Below are 9,266 nucleotides of genomic sequence, written 5' to 3' on the forward strand. Positions count from 1 at the left end.
AACACCTTATTCCAAAGCCGTCATTTGCCCTACCATCTGAATCCTAACATCTCAGAGACACTTAGCAAAATCAAGCTTCCCTAAAAATAGATGCTCCATATTAGATGGCATATATTAGCCCTCATTAAGCCTCTTACTGAGAAAGCCCTTAAACCTTTTTATACAAGTTCCGCCTATCCAACTTCTCTTTCACTGTTTAAGCCTGAGCCAATAGACCCGAAATCGCTTTTCCTATTCCCCGTCTCTGCAGCTCCCAGATGCCCCGGTGTGAGGCGGGACACACAAGGAGGGCCGCGGGGGCAGGGAGAACATACTAGAGCTTCTCTTAATATTTTTTTCATCTCTTACGTGGAGAGGTGTGTTCAAAACAAGGTTTACAGAGGGGGTACATCATCCAGTGGAGACAAACTGGGGAGCCTGTGCAAGGTGTGGCCCCTCAGTGCCTCAGCCTCCACACCTGCTGCCTCGGCAGAACCTTCCAGCCACGGCTCCTTAGCATCACTGACTTCCCACAATACATTTCATTGCTCATCTTCATCAAGGTTCATCTTCCTCAAAGTGTGATGGTGCTTTCCATTCACTCCAGCCGCTCTCCTTGTTTGCATTAAACTGGGAGAGGGGGTGGTTTGTTCCGGGGTAGGCCCTGCAGCACTGAGGGCTAGAGCCCTGTATCTGGCTACATGCCCGGTGGTGAGACCCTGAGCAGGAGCTCAAACTCTAGTGCATCACTGCCCAAGCCAGACCATGGGGCAACTTACGGTTTCTACCTAAAGGGGTATTGTGCCAATTAAATGTGAAGTATTCAACATAATGTCCAAGTAGGCCCTCAGTGACCACTGGATGTTATCAAGATCACCTTACAGAAAAATGTGTTTTCAAAATGTGTGCCCCACTAGGTTCCAGGTATGAATGTGCCCATCTGTGCATCCATTGATGAATACGTCAATTGATCTGTGTATTTGTCTAAATATATAGCCATGTGAGAGCCCTTTCTTATTTGTTCCGTAGGGATGTCTAGCTACAACTTGGGAGGAAGGTCAGGGTACTGTTGCCTGCTGGATGCCCATGTGTGGGTAGGGCACCCCTCACTGCCCCGTGATCCACAATAAAGGGCTTTCTGACTTCTCCCCTGTTCATCCAGTTTCTGCATTGGTAGGTAGGTTTCCTCTGTGTGAGCTCACAAGGGACACCAAAAAAAGACTTGAGCAGTTCTTCATCCAAGGTTGTCATTTGGCAAATTCCTCCCACATAGCAGCGTACCCCGTCAGCAGCTCTGTGCCCTTGTAAGGACCGGCCATCCTCTGAGCATGACCCTGTGGTGAGCCTTTCATACCTCGGGCTGGCATACAGCCCGATGGAGGCGTCTGCTTCTTCCCCACCCCAGAATCCTCTCCTTCCGGCCTCCCTTTAGGAGTCCCCTTCTCTCTCATGCTCCTTCCCTGGACATAGACTTCCTGCCTAAGAAAACAGCATTGCCCATGCCCTGTCATGCAATGGTAGAGAAAGGATGGAAAGGGCATTCTCCACTCTCAGAAACAGTTCGCCCTTCTACCTCCAAGCACACGAAGGAAAAGGCGACCAATGTACCTACTACGGCTATGTCAGATGGTTAGTTTTCTACCCCAAATTCACACCAGAGCGCACTCAGCTATCTTATGCCCCTACTAGCACAGCTTTAGTCTCCCAACTGGGGGTACACCATATGAGTGCCGTGCTTAGCACACATCTCTGTCCTCTGCATTTTCATGCTGGCCCCTTGGAGGCTGGGGAGGAGGAGAGAGAGCCAGAGAGATGGAGGTATAGCAGTAGCCACGAGCTTGCTTCAGTGCACATGTGCCACTGCAGCTGCCAGTCCCTCTCTTTTTCTTACTCCATCTTTCTCTCTCTACACAGTCTTTATTGTCCCTAAGTTCTCCATTCATCTCCAAAGCACATTCTGGGCCTTGCACTCCCCTCGTCTGCTCCAGCTTCATGTCCCCACCCAGATTTCTTCTATCTTATCATCTCCATCTTACTCAACCTCACATTGTGTTTTGTTTCTACATTTTCTCTCATTTTAAAAAATCCAATCACCTTTAATATTTACTCGCCCCCCAAAGATTTTCAGTGTCGCCCCCTCTCCATTAATTGTAGGCCATCATCTTGTACCACCATCCATTTTATTCCTCTATTTTTTTCCCGCTGTGTTGACTACCACTTGCCAAAGAACACCACCTCCATCTGCAGATGGCCCAGCAGACATCCTGGATGATTTTCAAGCCTTTTTTTTTTTTTAGTGTACAGAGCTGACCCAGTAACTTCACCAAACTTTACCTCTGACATTCTAGCCTTCCATGTTTTGTTTTGTTTTGTTTTGTTTTGTTTTGTTTTGTTTTGTTTTTTGAGATGGAGTCTCACTCTTGTTGCCCAGGCTGGAGTGCAGTGACGTGATCTCAGCTCACTGCAACCTCTGCCTCCCGGGTTCAAGCAATTCTCCTGCCTCAGCCTCCCGAGTAGCTGAGATTACAGGCACAAGCCACCATGCCCAGCTAATTTTGTATTTTTAGTAGAGACAGGGTTTCGCCATGTTGGTCAGGCTGGTCTTGAACTCCTGAACTCAGGTGATTCACCCTCCTCGGCCTCCCAAAGTGCTGGGATTACAGGTGTGACCCACTGCTCCCGGCCAAGTCTTCCGTGTTTTAATGATTAAAATGGCATGATGGATAAATAGGTTGAATTAATGTGAATTATTTTTCAGTCAGTATTCTCTGATAGGTATTATATCTCAGTCTTTCCTCCTGGCAATCGAGACAAGAAGGAACTGTAGGTGTAGTGTGAGACACAAATTTCACTTTATTTTTCAACTCAAAAAGCCCCCATGATGTCCCTTAGACCCCAGAGTAAAAAAAGTTACAAACTTCCTGGGGCTCAGTTCTTGGCACTTCTCCTAATTATGGCCCACGATCCTCAAAGTGGAGGTTGAATAAGTGATGATCTACTGTTATTATTAATTTTCATTTTTATGAAGCTCTTTCATAAGGACACCCTGTGGCTTCAGTGAGCTTGAAGATCCCAGCCTCCAGGCCCATAGCCTCATTCATGGTGTATGTTTCGAGGTGCCCTGTGGAATTAGGTACTGAGTTTATAAATATTTGATGAGCCTGGCCAACTTCAGAGGACAGTCCAAGAAGATTCATAATGCAACTGTAAAGCCAGGCCTTGGCAGCATCCTCTCTTGATATGTTATTTTGTTGAGAGAATCACAAAACCAAAAGGTAATTAGCAACTCAGAGGAACTGATAATGGTGCAGATGCTCCCTTCTCAAGACAGGAAGAAAGCCTCTGTCTCAGCAAAGCTGTCACCAACACAAGAGAGAGATCAGAACCAGAGCACCCACAAAAAGTTTGAAAAGGCACTACAGTTTAAGATGGATTCCCTCTCAGTTATTTGCACTTTTTCAAATTCTAACCTGCACAGTTACTGGAAGCTTCTAGAGGCCTTCAAATTCTCTATAAAAGCACCTCTCTGCCCCACCCGGAACAAAATGGATTTGGTCTATATGGTGCTCTTAAACTTCTGGTATCTGAATTTTATCTTTTGTCATTTTCTGCTTTCTTCACTCTAGATAAAAATATCTAATGTTCTCAGAAGTTGGGGAGTATTTCTGAGCCTCCCCACAAACATCGTCTGTGTCCTTGTGTCCTTGGATTACTTGAGGTATATTTTGTGTGGCTGCTTTTGAAGTCAAAATGCCCCATAGAGCTTCAGTTTCATAGGAGTCAATCGTGGTAAAGTTCTGATCTTTTGAAGCACTGAAAGGGATTGCTGCAGTAGTAGTTGTCGTTGTTGTTGTTGTTGTTGGTTGTTTTTTGTTTTTTTGTTTCTCTGTTTTTTGAGGTAGGGTCTCACTCTGTCACCCAGGCTGGAGTACAGTGAAACAATCTCAACTCACTGCAACCTCTGCCTCCCAGGCTCAAGCAATCCTCCCACCTCAGCCTCCTAAGTAGCTGAGACCACAAGCGCCTACCACCATGCCTGGCTAATTTTTTTATTTTTTTGTAGAGACAAGGGTTTCTCCAAGTTGCCCAGGCAGGTCTTGAACTCCTGGACTCAAGAGATCCTCCTGCCTTGGCCTCCCAAAGTGCTAGGATTGTGGGCGTGAGCTACCACACCTGGCCTGCAGTAGTACTTTGAAGAAGCTTTTTAAAATCTTGATGAGACTTTGGGAAGCCAAGGCGGGTGGATCACAAGGTCAGGTGTTCAATACCAGTGTGGCCAAGATAGTGAAACCCCGTCTGTACTAAAAATACAAAAATTAGCCAGGGGCGGTGGCAGGCGCCTGTAATCCCAGCTACTCAGAAGGTTGAGGAAGGAGAATCGCTTGAACCTAGGGGGCGGAGGTTGCAATGAGCCGAGACTGTGCCACTGCACTCCAGCCTGGGCAACAGAGTGAGACAGCATCTCAAAAAAAAAAAAAAAACTTGGTGGGATAGACAGATGGATGAAAGGATGGAGGGATCGTGGGAAAAGAAAAGAGGAGAGGAGAGGAGAGGGAAGGGGAGGGAAGGAGAGGGACAGAGGGGAGGGGAGGGGACAGAGGGGAAGGGAGAGGAGGGGAGGAAGATATAAGCTGGTAAAGTTTGAGGTTGATCTTCAAACCTCATTAGTCTTCGCACAGTCAGCAATACTTCCCTCCTGCTCTCAGCACGATAGTCAGCCCTATACTCAGTTCTTAGAGTTGCTATTTTCAGGACTCATTAGTGGTTTGAATTCACAAATCCTATGGTTTTACACCTAGCTACAGAGGTCAATATTTACAGTGTGCTACCAACACCACATAATAATGGAATTTCTCCCAGATAAATAGCAAATCTCTGATAATTACATGTTAACTTTCAGTATAACCTATAGGTCCAAAGGATACAAATCATGACAATGGGTAGACTAGTAGACCTTCAAAGAAAAGGAAATTAAGTGGAGTCTTACTGAAAGCATTCTTGCAACATAGAGCTTTAAACATCTTTATACATATTGACCCTGTAATCCCCTAAGAATATATCCTAAGGAAACCTTTAAGAATACTAAGATTTATGTTTAAAAAAAAGCTTACCTTGGAATTTGTCATAACATATACTGCAAACAACCCAAATATCCCATATTAGGGGAATTATTATATGTTGTGGTACATAAGGTGATGGAGGATAATATGTAAATATTAATACATAATATTTAAAACTTCATTTTCAAAGAAATCTAAACTTATCACACGCTCCTGTTGCCCGGGTGCAGTGGCTTACACCTGTAATCCCAGCACTTTCAGAGGCCTAGGCAAGCAGATCGCCTGAGTTCAGGAGTTCGAGACCAGCCTGACCAACATGGAGAAACCCCGTCTCTACTAAAAATACAAAATTAGCCAGGCGTGGTGGTGCATGCCTGTAGTCCCAGCTACTTGGGAGGCTGAGGCAGGAGAATCTCTTGAACCCGGGAGGCGGAGGTTTTGGTGAGCAGAGATGGTGCCATTGCACTCCAGCCTGGGCAACAAGAGCGAAACTCCATCTCAAAAAAAAAAAAAAAAAGAAAAGAAAATGTCAAAAATGTGTACACAATAATTATTTAAGAAAAATGACCATAATGGAATATGAAATCTACCAACAATAAGAATCCTAACTGGTTATCCCTGATTGCCAGTAATTTTACTTTTCTCTATTTGCTTTTCTATATTTTCCAAGTTTTCTGCAAAGACATATTGCTTTTTAAAAATGTTTATTTGTACCATGTAATACATCACCTGATAGCCAAAGGGGGGAAAAAACCAACAACAAAAGAGGCTATGATGCAAGGCAAAGGTCTTACACTCTCCCCTCTCCACCTCTCCGGGGAAAATCTGATAGCTGTTCCTGGATTCAGTCATCTGTGATTGCCTGTGATAGATGCCTCTGTTCTGACAAGTTATCAGCTGTGGGAAACACCAATTGACTTTCCAGTTGAAAAGTGAATATCTTGTGGCCAGGCACGGTGGCTCACACCTGTAATCTCAGCACTTTGGGAGGCCGAGGTGGGCAGATCACGAGGTCAGGAGTTCAAGACAAGCTTGGCCAACATGGTGAAACTCCGTCTCTACTAAAAATACAAAAATAACTGGTGGAGCATGCCTATGCTACTCAGGAGGCTGAGGCAGGAGAATTGCTTGAACCAGGATCTGGGAGGCGGAGGTTGCAGTGAGCTGAGATCGTGCCATTGCACTTCAGCCTGGGCTACAGAGCGAGACTCCGTCTCAGAAAAAAAAAAAAAAAGGGGAAAGTGGATATTTTGCTAACTTATGCTACCCTCTTTTCCCAATGTCTGGCATTTATATTTATGACTTTAGCTAGTTTATTTGTTATCTTTGGAACTCTAAGAATATATTTCAGTATCTGTTTTATCAGCTTTCAGGAGTAATTCCTGACACCTTATTTTCCAAGATGAAAGAATAGCAATGAGAATAGCAATTCTCCCACCTTTGCTTGACTTTCCTACCTTTTTCTAAATGTCCCTTTTTCCCCTGCCTTTTACTTTTGACCATCTTCACTTTAGTGACAAACACACAGCATGTGCTCTGTTTATAAATAATTTCTAACAATTAGAGACAAATGAACATGATTCACATTTTTTGTTCCAGAGACGGAGTCTTGCTCTGTCGCCCAGGCTGGAATGCAGTGACACGATCTCGGCTTACTGCAACCTCTGCCTCCCAGGTTCAAGCAATTCTCCTGCCTCAGCCTCCCAAGTAGCTGGAACTACAGGCATGCACCACCACACCCAGGTAATTTTTTTGTATTTTTGATAGAGACAGGGTTTCACCATGTTGGCCAGGCTGGTCTTGAACTCCTGACCTCAGGTGATCCACCTGCCTTGGCCTTCCAAAGTGCCGGGATTACATTCACATTATTATAACTATGAACTATTGTTCAATTCTGACCCAAGTAGAGCCACCCTAGGAATGAGCTTCCTTCTCTGCAGAGCCATTCTCCCATCCTGCAGGCCAGGAACAATATTCCCGGCATGAAGATCAACTAATTCCTCCTGTCTTATAGCTCCTCATGGCTTCATTTCATAACATCTTTTTATTGGTTTCGTATTTGCACTACAACTCTCTTAGGGTGCTTATCATTTTACCCTGTTTTTAGTTACCTTGTTTTTGTGGGTTTTTTCCTTCTGCATTTGGCTTGATTACAGTCTCAAAATTGTTCCAGGCCCTGAATCACAATTTCTTTCCTATTGGGTTCTTTTCCCCTAGATATCTCTTTTCCAGGCCTTATCAATAAGGATCCGTCAGAATATAGGGCAGCCAAGCTTTAGTTGGGCCGTGCTGTGCCCTCAGCCTTGAGCTCTAAGAAAGGCAGCTGCTTTTAGGGAAACTTGAGGGGGCAGTACTACAGCTCCTGAGGCTCTCCCGCCCAGTTTATGTATGAGGACCGGGAATGTGTATATCCTTGTATGGTTTGAATGTTCCCTCCAAAGCTGGTGTTGAAACTAAATCCCCAATGTGGCAATATTGAGACTCAGGTGGGGCCTATCAGAAGTGATTGGATCATGAGGGTTCTGCCTTTAGGAACAGATTAATCTCTTCATTGATTAACAGATTAAAGGGTTATCTCAGTGGCTTTATGAGCAAAGGAAAGCACGCTCAGCCCCTTTACCATGTGATGCCTTGCTGAGCATGTTCGTCAGTCCCCACCAGCAAGCAGGTCCTCCCCAGAGGCACGCCCTTGACCCTGGACTTCCCAGCCTCCAGAACTGTAAGAAACTCCCTTTCTTTATACATTACCCAGTTTCAGGTATTCTGTTACAAGCAATGGGAAATGGACTAAGACAGCCCTCTAGGTCATGTGGCTCTGATAAAAGTCAGTGGGGAGACTTTAAGCCCATCTGATTCCCAGTCCTGTGCTCCCAGGACACAAGTGGCTCTGAGCCCCTCCTGTCCCTCCTGACAGGTTTCAGGAGGTGGGTGCTGTGACCGGCCTGGCCACTCAGTAGGCACGTGTTTACATTGCACATGTGGGTAAGTAATAAACCAGGAGCAAAAATTACAGACATACAGGATGGGCAGGTGGAGCCCTGCAGCCTCCCTTGAGAGCATGAAAGAAATATTGAATGCGGCTAATGTCATTCTGTCCTCTGACACTGAAGCCAAGAAATAAAATGCCCTACAGAGTGGAGGGGCCTGGAACTCTACACCAGTGTTCTCATTGTATAAACCACAAGGTACAGTTTTCCACAGGCCTCCCTGGCTTCTGTCGGAAGCACTGGCTCTCTGGCCTCCTGTTTGCTGTCCCAATTAATATGCAGAGAGAGGCTGGGGCTGAGCTGCAGGTCAGCCGTGCTGCGCCTCACCTATTGAAAGAGGGAGCTGGAAGTAAACTCTCCGGCCCCCCAGCTTTGACATCTGTGCCCATCCTAGCCAACTCTCACAGAGCTGGCATGCAGGGTTGAATGAAGGAGCACCCTGGGATCCATAGCGCAGGGCAGGGTACAGGACAGCAAGATGCAGGCTCCCTGCCAGCCTGGGCTGGCCCCGAGGGGGCTGTAGGTCAGGGATACCACTGAAGATTTGCCCGTTAGGCAGCTGCCGGCCCTGTGCGACTGCCTCCTGGACTGCACCCCAGCGCTGGAGGTGGCCACTTGGGATGGGTGCAGTGGCTGAGGAAGCTGAGGTGACCCTGAGCCTGGAGGAAGGCCAGCTGGGGGCTGTCTGCTGACCACATCCCTGCAGCTGGGCAGCAAGGTCTTCCTGGAAGGGAGTCTAGAGTGCATAGCAGGGTCCACCAATGCTTCTAGAAAGCTGTACATCATCAGTATCATAGTCATCAGTGTCCTTTGTAGAGGGGCTTCTAGGCATCCTACATCTGATATCTCACTTACCAAGGGGGCAACTCAGGCATAAGGAAACTGAGTGAGCTGCCTATAAAGGAGAAGAAAATAGTTTTATAAAAAGAGAAGGCATATAGTCACCAACAGGAGAATGGGAATGGTAGAATCTGGCAGAGCTGCTCTTGGGAGCTGCCTGGGCATGTTGTTCAGAACCACGTGAGAGCATTGCTGACTCTGACCTTGATGCTCCCCGAGGATGAGGGCTGAGCCTGGAGCAACACAGGTGTCAGGGCAGGAAGAGCAGGCCGGCTCCCTGGGGATGGGAACCAGCAGGGAGGCTGCAGCTCCAGGCAGGAGTGACCAGGTAATGTTGGAACATCTGTCTGGACGTCCTGCAAGAGGCTGAGTCAGCAGCCAGCTAGGTGTGATTTAACTG

This window comes from Pan troglodytes, chromosome 11 (genome assembly GCF_028858775.2).
Source record: "Pan troglodytes isolate AG18354 chromosome 11, NHGRI_mPanTro3-v2.0_pri, whole genome shotgun sequence".
Classification (NCBI taxonomy): domain Eukaryota; kingdom Metazoa; phylum Chordata; class Mammalia; order Primates; family Hominidae; genus Pan; species Pan troglodytes.